This window comes from Aegilops tauschii, chromosome 2 (genome assembly GCF_002575655.3).
Source record: "Aegilops tauschii subsp. strangulata cultivar AL8/78 chromosome 2, Aet v6.0, whole genome shotgun sequence".
Classification (NCBI taxonomy): domain Eukaryota; kingdom Viridiplantae; phylum Streptophyta; class Magnoliopsida; order Poales; family Poaceae; genus Aegilops; species Aegilops tauschii.
This window is the reverse complement of record NC_053036.3, coordinates 44,165,255-44,182,191: the sequence shown is the minus strand read 5'-3', so window position 1 is coordinate 44,182,191 and position 16,937 is coordinate 44,165,255. Positions and strand designations below refer to the sequence as shown.

The window sequence follows — 16,937 nt, the reverse complement described above, 5'->3', positions numbered from 1 at the left end:
TCCGGAAGCTTAAGGCAGCGTAGGAAGGGACGTTCATTCCCGACAGAGAGAAGGACGAGCTGACAGAGGCCCTCGGGAATACTGAACACCCTGGACGAACACGAGGCACATCAGGCTCCGTTCCGTGGGTGCATGGGTTTCCCGACAACGGTGGTTATAGAAGCCGAGAGAGAAAGGGGAAACAGGAAGCAAGCGAAATGCAGAAGCTCAGTGCAAGATTAGCAAAACTAGAGGAACTTGAGAGCCAGCGAGCTACCGACCAACCATCTCAGCTAGGCCTGGGCATTCGGTTAACCCGAACCGATCGGTTCGGTTCTTTGGTTTAATAAGAACTAGCAAAGATGCCCGTGCGTTGCAACGGGAGACAAAAAATGGCGTATATTTAATTAAAGCAAATATGCATTCCACATTCTAATCAACCGCATCATTCAAGCTTTTTCTTATCCATCCTAGCTACATGAAATTGTAAAAAGGAAATATAATTGGACCCTTTTTCCATGAGTAGCTGATTGGCGCTGGTAGACTCGATGCATGACTGGTAACTAACAACGATGAAAGCAAATGCTCAAATTACCAATAACATGTCTCTAGTCTCATAATACAATATCTCATAATACAATATCTAATTAATCTAAATCCAAAGAGAAGGCATAAATATGTAATTGGACAGGACATAACAGGGCAGGATTAATCCCTACATGGCTATTAATGGAAGTAAGCAAAACTGGCACTGCTGGTGGTATGAGGTAATGAACACATTGAACTAAAGTGTAAGCAGAAGCTGAATACATTATATATCTTTATTTATGTACCTGAAAGCATCCTCAGAATATTTTCACCTCATGATAATAAATATAGTTATGTACGGATTAATAACAAAAATGACCAGGAAATTATGTTTTTTAGTACAATGAAAATACGACGATGCTTGTCCCGGGAGGCATCCCTTTATGGTCTGCACAGAGAAAATCAATAAGAAATATAGTTATATATAGATTACTAACAAAATTGGCAGGAAACTAAGTATTTTCAGTACAATGAAAACATGGCATTGCTTGTCCTCTGAGATGCATCTCTTCATGGTCTGCACAGAGAAAACTGTTTGTAGCTTTTAAAACGCAAAGTAGTATGTAAATGTCAGTAGGAAAACACAAAAAAAATATTGACCATTGATATATGCAAATATGTAAAAATGGCGTCAGATCTGCATGTACCTCCACCACTATGACAATATAGAGAGAGGAAACATGTCATTCCAGCCCACTCCTCGCAGCGTACCAATCTAAATATTTCACATCATTTTCTTAACGCAGTCTTGCAGATGATTATAAACATATATCAAGCGCTACACAAAAGTTGATGCCGGGATTATGTATGGTCCATGATATCTAAAAATATATTTTAAACACCGATAATTGATTCGGAAGTGCTTCTCTGATATATTTTCAGTAACAAAAGCTATGTAAAAGCTAACCTTGATGTATCAAATTTGCATTGGAGCATTGGTGCCAACTTCAGGCCTCTATTTCAAATTTCAAAACCAATAGCTTCATCCCTTTGTCACAGAGGAAGAGGTGTGAAAGAGATAGAGCTGGCCAAATGGTGAAAGTCGAAAGCAACCAACCAAAATTTAACTCCATAGTCCTTGTATAAAATGATGAATTTTCTACCTGCCCACAATTGTAACATGCCTTTATATTAGTATATATTCAAGGATGGAACATGCCTTCAGATGCATGCAAGCTTTACGTTGCTGACCTTCAGGTCACAAATAAAAACAGAACGTACTCCTCTTTAACACAAAAAATAATTTGCTTACTTAGGAGATGACCACAAATAAAAAAATTCTAATTAACTGGGAATAGAAGATATAAGTAAGTAGGAGTAGATACGAATGCCCGTGCGTCAAGGCCACATGATGCTCCATCACTTACATACTCTCTATCTCTATCTATCTATCTATCTATCTATCTATCTATCTATCTATCTATCTATCTACCTATCTATCTACCTATCTATCTATCTATCTATCTATCTATCTTTCTTTCTTTCTTTCTTTCTTTCTTTCTTTCTCATTCAGACATTTCGCGAAGCATCGGGCGTGTTATCGACAATAAAAGAAAGTGCATGCATGAAGTGGTACACTCCCGGTCATAAAAATATGGAACTGCTGACCTTGATGCATTGGATTTGTGTTAATTGCGGTCTCTTTTTTTGCCAAGGAGACATGTGCATCCCTTCAGACATCACATTTCTTGCTACATGAAGTCTGTGCAAAACACTAACAATTCAGAGAGTATTTATTGGCATGAAAAAATCCCAGATCATTTTAATTGAGTAACAATATTCATCAGCCAGCTAATCAGACATGCAAAGCCAACGCGCAACCGTAGCATTTTATTGCAACTATATAAAAATATAAAACAAATTGCCCCTGAGCTCACAGTTGCATCGGCAGAAATTTTTATGGCACAAGGAATACAAATCATTGGGATTGTATATACTGTAGCACCATGGAAGTAAGCACATTCATCGGTTCAAATCGACACTGGTTGTAATGATTTTATTGATAGTGCATCATTTTCTCAATTCTGAATTCATAATGCGATCGCCGACAATCGTTTCAGACTTCAGACTTGAGTAGCTTCATGTTCAGTGGTGAAACTAAGGAACCTCATAGGCTCAGGTGCAGCTAAAAGGCTGTAAGATTCTGATAAATTACCTTTTGTACAGTTGACAGGGGACCAAGGAGGAGCAGGCAGCTATTAACATAACACAAATAATCGGGAATAATTCGAACAATGTCTACTTCTCTATTAATATTGATACCACTCTTCTTGCAGAAAGCATAAAATTCATGTCAAGTTGTCAACATCTACATTCTTACCATTGACAAAAGATGTTTGGGAGTTAGGCACCAAACTTCAGTAAAAAATACGCTAAGTTGCGAATACAATACCTGATTGAGAGCTTGCAAGCTAATAGCTTCGAGAATTCTATCGGATAGGTCTACTGGAACTGGAAGTTGTCTCCTGATGTTCATAGATAGAAAAGGACTTTCAGTAGAAGATCTGAACTTCAAGGTTATTATTTTGATTTGGGGAAAATCCTTAAAAGTTATCTAGCGAGCTGCTTAATTAAGAGCAAACCCAGTTCTAATTGTATCTGTGGGAGTACTTGCCGATGCGTAATCCAAGTAGCTAGCTCTCTTAAAAAAAAATCTACAGTTACATGTCTTTTCTATGTATACATTGGCAAAAAATCAATGCCTTATCAGCTATCGGCGTGAAGTACTATGAACACAAAAACTTCAGTGCACAACAAACAATTAACATTTTCGAATTCATAAGTGCCTAAACGTGCTGACCATGTCTTCAGATACATTTCAATTATAGTTTCCCAACCTTCAGAGGCCACAAGCAGGGAGTTGGCCTGCAGCAAACAGATCATGGCCATCAAATGCAGCACCCAGATCACCTCATATCATCCATCCACCATGGCCACTATCTGCACCATAGCTCCAGGGTCAATTAATAAATTAAAGAGGTTAAATGCTTTTTCTACAATGAATACAATCAGCTATTGTAGACCTTCCGCAGGTATTCATTTTTCCAGTTACTACTAATTTATCTTTTTCTAGCCGTTTCTAATAGCATCACTTAAAACAGCATGTCCAAATCTCGGGATTCAGTTCAGCTAAATAAACACCTGGAATCCTTTCAGTCCAAGAATGACCTGGAGTCCGTATTGGAGAGCAGTCCCACCCTGGACGCGTCGGCAATTCTTCGAGCATGTTGGTGCCGCGGGAGCAAGCCGAGGGGCTCGAGAGCACTGGGTTCATCGGCCATGGCGGACGGTGGTTTTCGGGAACGTGGGCGACGCGGCTGCAGGAAGAACTGGTGCGTGCTGCTCCGGCCGCCGCGCCCAGCAACTGGAGCAGCCGCTGGCCATGCCCAGGAGCTCGAGCCGCCGCCACTGAAGGCCGGCCGACGGCGCCGGAACAGCAGGAGCAGCAGCTCCGCCACGTGCAGCAGCCGGCACGCCCTCGAGCTCCGTCGCCAGAGCAAGGCCGGCGCCGCCGCCACTGAAGGCCGGCCGACGCAGTGAAAAAGCAGGAGCAGCAGCTCCGCCACGTGCAGCAGCCGGCACGCCCTCGAGCTCCGCCGCCAGAGCAAGGCCGGCCAACGCGCGCGGGTCCCTTCATCGGCTCCAGCAAGCTCGTCGCCGGCGGGGACCTGATTTTTCCTGCAGCACGCTCGCCCACGAGCCCACCCGAAGCTGTCGCCGCCGTCAACGCGCCGCCCCTCAACTTCTCCTGCTCCGCCCGCCCCTCAACTTCTCCTCCGCCGCGTGCTATGTGGGCTCGGCTGGGCAGGAACCGTGGTGAGGCAGAGGTGCCGCTCAACCTTCATGGCAGCCGCCGCTTGAACCTCGCAGGTCGCCGCCCACGGAGCCGCTCGCCGCCGCAGCTCCTTCGGAATCGCCAGATCCACCCGCCTCCGCTCCATTCCCGGTGCCGGCCCTCGCGAGCCCTTCCCCTCGTCCTCCTGATCGAGACGAGCCGCCATGGACGGCCGCTGCGTCCGCGCGCGCGCATCTGAAGCATACGGCCCCGCCTCCCCGCCGCGACTGTAGCCGTCCGCCGGCAAGGGCGCCACCCCTCAACTTCTCCTGCTCGGCCCGCCCCTCTTCTGCCGCTCCGCCGCAGCTGGAAAAAGGAAGCGGATGTGGATAAGAGGCAGGGGTCTTTTTGTAAAACACGAAACGTTTTTTGACATCCAGTAAAAGAGGGATTGCGGGTTCAAATACTGAAAAGCAAAAGGGGTTTTCTAGAAAAGGCCACGTTATTAGGGAGAGATTTCGGTTTTGGGAAATTGATGACCGATCGGTCTTATAAAATTCTGCTAACCGAGAATTCGGTGGACCGATACTTCGGTTCGGTCGTCAGTTTCAGACCGAAGAGACCAAAGAAAAAGTCAAACACCATAGGGAAGAACTCAAGCAGTGGTCGTCAATGGAATGAACCAAAAAAATAATCAAAAAATACATTATGACAAGAAACGGGAGAGGAGATGCAGCTGTAGCCTGTAGGAGCAGCTCGGCAGACATGTTCAGTTAGCCTGTAGGAGCGCTTGTGGAATTTGAGTTGGGACTTGGGAGGTGTGGTCGCTGTTGGAGAGAAATACGAGGAGGAGGGAAGAGATGCTGCGGCGCCGGCAGCCCGGCGCCAGCCAGCGAGATCAACAGGAGCGGTGGAGCATCGGCTGGTTGGCGGCTCAGATCTTGCGGTGTCTTAGATGTGGATAAGGTGCGGTGAGGGCAGCCCATTTTTAGTGGTGAGGGCACGCTGAAGCTGAAGGCACCCTCGTGAAGGCTTAAACGGACACATGTACGAGAGTGGGCTATGGGCCTAATGCATGGAGTTGGCCTGTTACTAATTTTTCTCGGTTACTTCGGGTACTCGATGGTTAAAACTGAAGCGACCGATGTAATTTCGGTTTTACAGAGTTGCTGACCGAATTTAGTACCTTTTTTTCGGTTTCGGCTCATTCGCCTTCGGTCCCGGTTTTCTCGGTTCGGTAATTCGGTCTTCGGTTAAAATGCCCACCCCTAATCTCAGCCGCACGAAGATCCTTCCTTCGACACTGCCCTAGAAGCTACCCCACCATCTCAACGGAGAAGCAGCGTGGCTTCCATGGAGCTCGTTCAGCCTGATTTCACGGCTCCTCGCCACCCCGTGGATAGTATCACAGAGGCTGAACATTGCGTGCTAATGACGAACTGCCAGAACCTGACCTTGATGGCGGCGCTCGGCTTTGTTGTACCTCCTCGAGCTAAGGGAACTTTCCATTGCCGTCCGATTCCACATGGCTATGCTATTGTGATGGTAGATGAAATAATGGAGGGATTTGAGGAGCTGGAGCTTGACTACCCTACAGGTGAAGGGGAGATTCATCTGAAAAATGCTTTAGGGAGTGTCTGTCTATGGAGAAAGGAGTACATCAAGCTTCTAAACTGGACGCCTCAGCAGACTCAGCCGGTTGAGGCCCCTCAGCAGACTTAGCCGGTTGAGGCCCTGCAGCAGACTCCTCACAGTCCAGCTCAGCTGGTTGAGGCCCCTCAGCAGACTCAGCCGGATGAGGCCCCTTAGCAGAGTCCTCTTTCGCCTCAGCTGTCTCCGGCGCGTCAGCGGACTCCGCCTCCTCCTCCTCCGCCTCCTCCGGCGCGTCAGCGCACTCCGCCTCCTCCTCCGCCTCCTCTGGCACGTCAGCAGACTCTGTCGCCTCGGCAACGGCGGAAGAGAGACGCCGCCGCTCCGGCGGCTAGCAGTACAAGAGGCAGGAAGAAATTAAAATTTGGTCCAAGCCTCAAGCCTCTTCCAAAGTTACAATATGAGAGGACCGACAAGGAAACCGATGACATCGTGGAAGCCGAAGTGAATGCCCATTTTGAACGGAAACCTCCACCTCCGAAGGAAACGGTAGATCCGGTGAAAGTGAAGCGCACTCTGGATGCCCTTAAGCGGCCACTACCGCCTCCGCCGCAATCCAACTATGACCGCTGTATTACAAAGACGTATGATGAAGCGCGACGGTCGGGAAGTACTTCCAGTGCTGCAAGAGAAGCAAAATGAAGAAGTGGGAAAACAATTCCCCAGCTCGGCGAACAGGAGAAGCAATCGTGCCCCCCGCTCAAGGTGTCTAGCGATATTGTCGCTAATCATCCGGGGCTACTGCCCGGTACCAATCTTGGTGATTACATGAGCGATGATGTACAGTTTGAAACGGCTGAGGTAGTAGAGATCTTCAAATACGAGCACGGGAAGCCTCTCGTCAAACCTGATCATCCTCCTCTAACAACGATGATGCGAAGATTGCATGACTGGTACTTGGAAAGATGCTGGAAGAATGGGGCCGATAGTTTGATGGTCAGAACTAAAGAAGAGCACGACCTCATTGGAGTCGACCTGATGCCTGTTGAATTTGTGGAGTTATTTCAGTTATTCAATCAAGAGGCCCTCGACAAACAACTCATGACTTGCTAATGTTTGTAAGTATTATTTCTGTAATTAAGTCTCTAACTCAGCTTGTTCATTGCATGTATATATAGTTATCCTCTCTATATTATGCAGATTAAAGATCGTCGAATGCAAAATAGGACAAATCTATGACATTGGGTTCATTAGCCCAAATACCGTAAATGAATGTACGGTAAAAAAAAGAGTCAAAGATACTAAGGAAAACTTGCTACAAGCATTCCTTCAACATCAAAACAAAAGGGAAATACTCTTTCCTTACAACTTCAAGTGAGTGTTACTATCTTGTGCATATTCGGTTTCGCTTACTCGAGGTTAAGTAATGTAATTGATGAGTTATGCGTGCGCAACTTCCACTTTATTCTGCTATCCATTGTGCTTGATGGGGGAGTTGTAACTGTCTTAGACTCAAGACGTAAAGATCCCAAGGATTATGCGGACATGACTGCAATGCTCCAGAAGTAAGTTCAATCATTATCGCACCATATCGACAACTTTCATTCATTTCCTGATATCAAGTAATCATTTTCTTTGCATGGCAGGGTTTGGAAAAAGTTCACTGGAATGGTTCCGGGTCTGAAGAAGGAGCTGCGATTTACACACCCCAAAGTAAGTAGTACTAGCTAGTTCCGCGCATCTCTCATTTATTCTAGTTTCATCAATACCATTATCATGCTTGCTTATCAGTTTGATTGGACTCTATTCTCGTAAAGTGCTTGTACCAGGCACCCGGGAATAATTTATGTGGATACTATGTTTGCAAGTTCATTCGCCACTCGACCTCTGAGCGGGGCTTCTTGTCTGACAAACAATTCGAAGTACGTAAACAATATTCACAATTTTATTTTATTACCATCAATTGTGTTGAGTTTCATTCATATATATGTATTGACCCCCTTCTTTAAATTAGATGTGGGAGAAGCGGGAAGAACTCCTACCCCATGATCGCATACGAGCAATTCAAGAGGAATTGGCGGGATTCTTTCTTGATCACGTCATACCTGAACACGGAGAATACCATACGGACGTTCAATGGGAGTTTGGCGCTTGATGATGTCATAGATGTTATATTGTATATATGTAGTAGCGTCGGATAGATATACGAAAACTTGTTGTTCGACCAAGCACAGAGAAAGAGATGTCGTGGTGGGCGCATGGCAGATGCCAAGGGATGACTAAAGAGAGGAGGAGGCTCGAGGGCACCGGTGGGCTCTAGAGGCGAGGTCGGCATAAGCAGACATGCCCAGTGTAAGATCGAAAGTATGTCTAGAGGGGGAGTGATTAGACTACTTGACCAAATAAAATCTAGCCTTTTCCTAATTTTAGTTCTTGGCAGATTTTAGCAACTTAGCACAAGTCAAGCAATCAACCTACACATGCAATTCTAAGAGTATAGCAGCGGAATGTAAAACAATTGCATATGAAGGTAAAGGGAGGAGTTTGAGGAAGCAAACGCAATGTTGACACGGAGATTTTTTTATCCGTGGTTCCGATAGGTGGTGCTATCGTACATCCACGTTGATAGAGACTTCAACCCACGAAGGGTAACGGTTGCGCGAGTCCACGGAGGGCTCCACCCACGAAGGGTCCACGAAGAAGCAACATTGTCTATCCCACCATGGCCGTCACCCACGAAGGACTTGCCTCACTCGGGTAGATCTTCACAAAGTAGGCGATCTCCTTGCCCTTACAAACTCCTTGGTTCAACCCCACAATCTTGACGGAGGCTCCCAAGTGACACCTAACCAATCTAGGAGACACCACTCTCCAAAAGGTAATAAATGGTGTGTTGATGATGAACTCCTTGCTCTTGTGCTTCAAACAATAGTCTCCCCAACACTCAACTCTCTCTCACGGGATTTGGATTTGGCGGAAAGAAGATTTGAGTGGAAAGCAACTTGGCGAAGGCTAGAGATCAAGATTTATGTGGTTGGAATGGAATATCTTGACCTCAACACAAGTGTAGGTGGTTCTCTCTTAGAAAATGTATGTTGGAAGTGTAGGCATGTTCTGATGGCTCTCTCACCACGAATGAAGAGTGGGTGGAGGGGTATATATAGCCTCCACACAAAATCTAACCGTTACACACAATTTACCAAACTCGGTGGGACCGAATCAGAAAACTCGGTCAGACCGATTTAGTTCATAATGTGACCGTTAGGCATTTCGGTGGGACCGACATGTCAACTCGGTGGGACCGATATCGTTAGGGTTAGGGCATAACGTAATCTCGGTGAGACCGATTACACAAACTCGGTGAGACCGATTTTGGTAATAGACAAACAAAGAGTTGGTCAGGCAAGCTCGGTGGGACCGATTCGCTCATCTCGGTTGGACCGAAACGTTACGAAAGGGAAACAGAGAGTTTGCATTGCAATCTCGGTGGGACCAATCGCTCATCTCGGTTTGACCGAAACGTTACGAAGGGAAACAGAGAGATTACAATCCCATCTCGGTGAGACCGAGATCCCTATCGGTAAGACCGAAAAGACTAGGGTTTCTGGTAGTGGCTATGTCAAATGAACTCGGTGGCGCCGGATAGAAAGTTCCGGTGGGGCCGAGTTTGATTTTTGGTTTGGGACATATGTGGATGTGAGAAAGTAGTTGAGGGTTTTTGGAGCATATCATAAGCACTTTGAGCAAGAAACTCATTAAGCAACACCTCACCCCCTCTTGATAGTATTGGCTTTTCCTATGGACTCAATGTGATCTTGGATCACTAGAATGAAAAAATGTAGAGTCTTGTGCTTTGAGCTTGAGCCAATCCTTTTGTCCTTAGCATTTTGAGGGGTCCACGTTTCTCATCCATGCCATGCCAAACATTGAGCTTTCCTGAAATATTTATCTTGAAATAGCATTAGCTCAATGAGCTATATGTTGTTAGGAATTACCAAAACCACCCAGGGATAGTTGCACTTTCAATCTCCCCCTTTTTGGTAACTGATGACAACATATAGATCAAAGCTTCGACAAATGATAATAAGATTGAAAAACATCGTCGTTTTGAGAAGTATGTGATAAGCAAGAGCTCCCCCTAAATTTGTGCATTATTTAAAATTCGCTTTTGAATGCAAATGCACAATCGATTAGGATCATGGGTTACTCTTTCATGTCACATACATCTTGGTGGAGCGCTCAAAATGATAGAAGTTAAAAGATTGCACTCATCACCAAGCAAGTGAATGATCATATAAGGATATAAGAGATAATATCATCCAACAAGCATTAAGGGTAGCATATGATCAAACACATGATCGAACAATTATCTCACAAGGACATAAAGTATCTCACACAAGCACACAATCAAGAAGTTCAACCAAAAACAAGAGAGATAAAAAGCAACACTCTCTCTCGAAGCCTATGATCTATACATTTTCTCCCCCTTTGTCAACAAGTTACCAAAAAGTTCAAAAAAGCATAGTGCTAAACGACTCTCAGGCTTGGTCTTCGGGAGGTGGTGTAGAGAGAACTCCAAGGACGAAGGCATCTGTTGATGTAGCTAGAGTTGGTGGAGTGGCTGCTGGTGCAGATGTAGTAGCTCTTGTGTCTGGGACAGGCACTGCAGCAGATCTCTGACTCCTGGGCACTCTAGTGAAAGCATCTGTAGAAGACTTGCCCTTCTTCTCCTCCAGTTCCTCCTGAAGCTGCTCAACTGCAGTTTGGATCTCAGTTACCTTGACATCAAGATCATAGAATTTCTGCTCAATAATCCTCTCCAAGCTCTCTTGGTTTTGAGTCAGGGTGGCCAAGTCCTTCTCAATCCTCAAAGTGGATTGGATCAGATATGCAAGCTGGTCTTGCTTACTCTTCAAGAACACTTGGGATGCCTCTTCAGCAGTTGGCATCTTTGCAGGTTTCTCTGCCCTTGCCTTCTCTCTCTTCTCATGTGCTTGAGCTGATGATGGTTCATTCTCATTCATGACAACAGTGTTGTCTTCAAATTTAGGGTAGATGGGCAGGTGCTCCTTATCCAATAGATATTTGCCTGGGCCCATCTTGGAGTTGATGAGCTCCTAAATTTGTGGGGCATACCCACAAGATCTTTTCTGATCAGCTGCTGTCCTTTTGATTGTCTCCACAATCAGACTCATGACTTTAAACTTTCGAGGCAGATCAAACAAATGTAGCAAATTGATAGCATGTCCTTTGATCATCTTGTGATCACCTGACTTGGGTAGCAATGTTTGCCTTAGGATCCAGTTGATGGTAGGTAAACCAGACAACAAGAAGTGGATAGATCCAAACTTATGAGTCTCCAAAGCATCATCTGGGATCTCTCTGTACATGTGTGCCATAGTGTTATGATCTTTCTTCTTCTCAGCATAAACATCCAAGTCATCTTCATTTTCTTCTGGGGCATTGATCAACTGAGCCCATTCATCCACAGAGGATTGGTACCTAGTACCTTCTAAATCTAGATGATCTTCCCATCTGGGTAGAAGTGGGCAGTGGAGTAAAACTGCATGATCAGCTCATCATTCCACTTGTGGAGCTTCTGGGCAACAAATGTATCAACTCCACATGCTTTGAAGCTGTCATATACACCTGGATAGTGATCTTCATTCTCCTTGATGTACTCCCAGTCAACCCATCTCATGTCACAGACAATAGGCTTCTTGTCAAGCAAAATTGTCTCATAAAAGTCTTGTTGTTCCTTAGTGTGAAACCTATATTCAACAGCAGTTCTCCTCCTGACAGCATATGGATCAGACTGTCTCCACAATCTCAGTCCTGAATCCATCCTGATCTTCATATTTTCTGCAACAGGATCTGCATCATTGTGGTCAGGGATCTTGGGCTTCAACTTTCTCAAAACAAGTGAATCATCTTCTTTTTCTTCAGCTTCAGGCACTGGGGCCTTGTTCTTCTCCTCAGCTGGAATACTTCTGGTGTTCCTCTGGCAATGGTCTTCTTGACCCTTTCCTTTCTTTCCTTGCCATCTCCAGTTTCCTTGGGTTCAAGGGTGAACTCCATTGTTGACTTTGAGGCTTCAATAGTTGAGGCTCTGACTTTTGACATTGGAACTCTTCTTGCTGGAGCCTTTGTTTTCAGTCCAGGCTTACTTGCAGCAGTTGTGCCATACTCCTTTTTCATCACCTTTTTCCTTGAAGTGGCCTCATCCTCAACAGTCACATAATCCTCATGCTCAGAATCTGAGGTTCTCTTCTTCCTTGTACTGGTGGCTGCTTTTGGCAAGTTACTAGATGTGCTCCTGCTGCCCTCATCATAGCTGCTGGAGGGACTAGTGCCCTCACTCAACTGAACCTGTTCCTCTGACTTGTTCTGATTGTCACTTTGATCAGACATCTTCAGGAAAACTGTCAGCAGACCCTGTGAATAGGTTGTAGATGAGGTAGAGTAGATGAGCATCACAAAGTGCAGAGGTTTTGCAAAACAATTGAGTCAAAAAGCTTAGTTTTAGTTCTCTACAGAAGTGATCTAGGAGCTACCGAATTGACAAACTCGGTGATACCGAAGCAACACTTGGAACCTAAGCTAGTGAACTCGGTTGGGCCGAGTCACAGTTCGGTGGCACCGAGATTGCTAGGGTTTCAGAGAATCCTGAACTCCGTCACACCGATTTGCACGTTTTGGTCAGACCGAAAAGCGCATGTGCAATGGCCAAGGCTGAATCGGTGAGACCGATTTCTATAGTTCGGTCGGTCCGAGATGAGTTCTGCGGAGAGCTAACCCTAAAATTTTCGAATCAATCTAGACCTAAGGAAGTTTTAACAGGATTGATCAATCTCAATCGTGGCAACAAACATGGCATTTTCCTTGTGCTAGGAATCGGAGTGAAAAAGACAGCACAAGGGGTCGAACACTTACCCTAGAGCGGCGAGTGTTCGCTACGGCGGCAACGTCGGAGCAAATTGCCGTTGACGGCGGCGGAGACCAGCGGCGGGAGGTCGCTGGCGACGAGAAGATGATCCGGAGACCCGAAGAGGCAGAGCAGGTTACGCGCGGGTGAAGGGTTTCGGAAAAATTTCCAAAATTTTGACCCGTCAGTATAACCTGACCGTGTCGGTGTGACCGAGTGAAACAACTCGGTGGCACCGAGATGCAAAACTGCAGGCAATTACTGCAACTCGGTGTGACCGAAAGGTTCTAATCGGTTGCACCGAGATTGAAAACCTAGATCAACTTAGTGATCTCGGTGTGACCGAAAAGGATGAATCGGTCAAACCGAAATACACAAAGAGGTTTTGGAAGTTTAAGTCTATGACGAATCGGGGACTCCGAGTGCTCCTCACACAGAGTGGTTCGAATCTGACCTTATCAAACTTTGTGATGTAGCATGAATAGAGTTTGAGACGAGGAAAGCATAGATAGCTAGAGGGAGTTCTTAGGCATTCTTGTCCATCCATTTGGCAAAAGAGAAAAAGCCAAACAATCAAAGCAACAAATGGATGTCTTCGGATGAGTAAAATATGCATCCAACATGCTCACACAATAAAATGACAAATGAAATATGTGACAAAGCATGCATAAACACTCTAGCATCTATCAAGCAATTGGCGATGACTAGGTCATCTATATATGAGTATATTGACTTAGGAGTCAAATGATAACATTTGATCATAGGTCATACTCATCATTTAAGCACAAGTGGGGTTACCACTTTTACATAAAGCATTGTTGTGCTCACACCATTAGAGTTGCTTTAGCTCAATTCTTAGAGTAAAGCTCCCCCTAGATGTGATATCCCCCCTAAGAGGGATGAACTAACCTTGGGTTTTGTCGAAAATGACTTCATGTAGGTGTTGAAGATGTGGATGCTCAATGTTGATGTAGATCATTCGGAGCAATCCATTGGAGTGAGTTGCACTTTCAATACCTACACGGGTTAGTCCCACAAGGAACAAGCAAAGATATCCATAGACATAGAGTGATGCATACACAAGATGATGTCCATGAAAGCATTAGGTTACCTTGTCCCTTGTCTTACCAATAAGAGGGTTTGTGACTCCTTGAACTAGTGCAAGATGTGGAAGTTGTTTGCACTTGTCCTTGCCAAAATGATAAGAGTGAAGTATGTTGGCGGAGTCACCCTCAAGAACTCTCTAGTTCTTCTTCTTAGGGATCCACACCATCTTGATGGGAATCCTTGGAGTTGTAGTCGTACTTGATGAAGTAGAACTTGATGTAGTCTTGGGAACCCACTTGACCAAGGCCTTAGGAGCTTCTTCAAATGCATCAATCTCCTCTTGAAGCTTGTTCTTGCCTTTTTGCTTGTGGTCTTGTGGTGGAAGATCATCTTGAGCTTGTGTTCCTTTGAAAGAAGTAGGATCGTACTTCTCTTGTTGAGGAACAAACTTCGTCTTGGGGTATTGATCTTCTTCCCACTCAACTCCATTGGCATTGAACTTTCGTTCAAAACCAACACCTTGATTCTTCCGGTGCCTTCCTTGCTTGCGTACAATCTCCTCGAATTGCTTACTTCCGGCAAGGCTCTTGTAAACACCTTTCTCTATAATTCCCTTCAATAAGCTACTTTCTTGCTCAAGTGTAACTTGGCTAAGAGAATCATTAGTGGAATCAAGAGAACTACTAGAAGCAACAACATTGGATTTTGCATGATTGTTGTTACTACTAGATGAAGAATCTTTCTTGTTCTTGTTGTTAGATTTAACTTGTGGCATGTAAGTAGACAAGAGTAAACGCTTGGCAATATAAGAAGAACTTTTTTTGCGAAGATCATCATTGATTGCCTTTAAAAACTCATGCTCTTGCTCAAGGTTGAGCTTTTCAAAGCGTAGCTTCTCATGTGTCTTTAAAAGTTCTTGATGATCTTCCAAGGTAGTTTCATGAGCTAACTTAAGAGTGTTTAGTTCTTTAGTTAAACGCTCAATCTCCTTCTTATCATCGTCATTCGTTTTATCTTGATTAGCATGACTAATAGCAAATTCATCATAGTTTTCATAACTAGAGTTGTCAACAAGTAAATCATCATCTCCTAGCAAATCATCTTCATCACTATTAAAATCAACATACTCGGGGTGTGTTACCTTTGGACCTTTAGCCATGAGGCATCTCCCTATTCCTTCATTTGGTGAGTCAAATATGTCGTAGGAGTTGGTTGTCACAAGTGCTAGTCCGGCAACACCTTCATCTTGAGTATATTCGGAGTCCGAGTGATAACTTCTTTCGGAGTGATTATCGGAGTCGGAGCCGGATACCCATTCACCAACATGAGCTTGATGTATTCTTTTTGTGTAGCTCCTTGATGACTTATCATTTCTTTCCGAATCCTTTCTTCTCCGAGAGGGTCTTCGTTCATAACGATCATCTCTACTCCTTGTTTCTCTTGATGGTGATTCTTCTCTTCTACTCCTTCTTTTTGGAGAATCTTCTCTTCTTTTGTAGGGAGCCGTACACTCGTTGGAATAGTGTCCGGGTCTTCCACAATTGTAGCAATTACGCTCACGACTAGAAGATCTTTTGTCATTGTAGGACCTTGACTAGAACTTCTTTCCTTGCTTCTACTCTTGTAGAACTTGTTGAAGTTCTTCACCATTAGGCTCAATTCTTCATTGAAGGTTTGTTTCTCACTTGATGATGTGGGAGCTTCACATGAGGCTTCATAAGCACCACTTGACTTGTTGTGGAGCTCTTCCTTATCCTTGAGTGACATCTCATGAGCAACAATTCTTCCAATGACTTCCGTTGGCTTGAGATCTTTGTAATTGGGCATCATTTGGATCAATGTGCACACGGTATCATATTTTCCATCCAAGGCTCTTAGGATCTTCTGATGAATTTATTGGTCATCTCTTCACTTCCTAAGCCGGCAATCTCATTTGTGATGAGAGCAAGCCTAGAGTACATTTTAGCGATGCCTTCACCATCCTTCATTTTGAACTTGTCAAGTTGACTTTGAAGCACATCCAATTTGGATTCCTTGACGGAGTCGGTACCTTCGTGCATATCAATCAAAGTATCCCAAATTTCCTTCGCATTCTCAAGACGGCTGATTTTGTTGAATTCTTCGGGGCACAATCCGTTGAAGAGAATATCACAAGCTTGAGCATTGTATTGCAGCATCTTCAACTCTTCCGTGGTAGCTTCACGGTTCGGTTCTCTCCCATCAAAGAATTCACCTTGCAAGCCAATACACACAATAGCCCAAACGGCGGGGTTATGTCCAAGAATATGCATTTACATCTTATGCTTCCAACTAGCAAAATTTGTACCATCAAAGTAAGGACCTCTACGGTGGTAATTTCCCTTGCTAGACGCCATACTCTCCTAGGTTGTGAAACCAAGGCTATGACCACCAAAATCTATGGAAATCAAAGCAAATGGAGATCAAAGCTCTGATACCACTTGTAGGATCGAAAGTATGTCTAGAGGGGGGGGGGTGATTAGACTACTTGACCAAATAAAATCTAGCCTTTTCCCAATTTTAGTTCTTGGCAGATTTTAGCAACTTAGCACAAGTCAAGCAATCAACCTACACATGCAATTCTAAGAGTATAGCAGCGGAATGTAAAACAATTGCATATGAAGGTAAAGGGAGGAGTTTGAGGAAGTAAACGCAATGTTGACACAAAGATTTTTTATCCGTGGTTCCGATAGGTGGTGCTATCGTACATCCACGTTGATAGAGACTTCAACCCACGAAGGGTAACGGTTGCATGAGTCCACGGAGAGCTCCACCCACGAAGGGTCCACGAAGAAGCAACCTTGTCTATCCCACCATGGCCGTCGCCCATGAAGGACTTTCCTCACTCGGGTAGATCTTCACGAAGTAGGCGATCTCCTTGCCCTTACAAACTCCTTGGTTCAACTCCACAATCTTGACGGAGGCTCCCAAGTGACACCTAACCAATCTAGGAGACACCACTCTCCAAAAGGTAATAAATGGTGTGTTGATGATGAACTCCTTGCTCTTGTGCTT

The 16,937-nt window shown here is 44.7% G+C and overlaps 1 long non-coding RNA gene across 13 annotated transcripts; it reads right to left on the bottom strand.

The window, feature by feature from the left end:
* Positions 1-771: 771 nt before the first annotated feature.
* Positions 772-5,015, bottom strand: LOC109767636 (uncharacterized). 13 transcript variants are annotated; one of them, XR_012201727.1, is made up of 6 exons: positions 3,709-5,015; positions 3,405-3,507; positions 2,960-3,032; positions 2,176-2,269; positions 1,475-1,670; positions 772-1,345 (listed from the first exon to the last, which is right to left on the bottom strand). It is a non-coding gene; the product is annotated as an uncharacterized lncRNA (long non-coding RNA). The 13 variants fall into 13 exon arrangements; XR_012201728.1 differs by having other exon boundaries at positions 3,736-5,015; XR_012201725.1 differs by having other exon boundaries at positions 2,176-3,032.
* Positions 5,016-16,937: the final 11,922 nt, after the last annotated feature.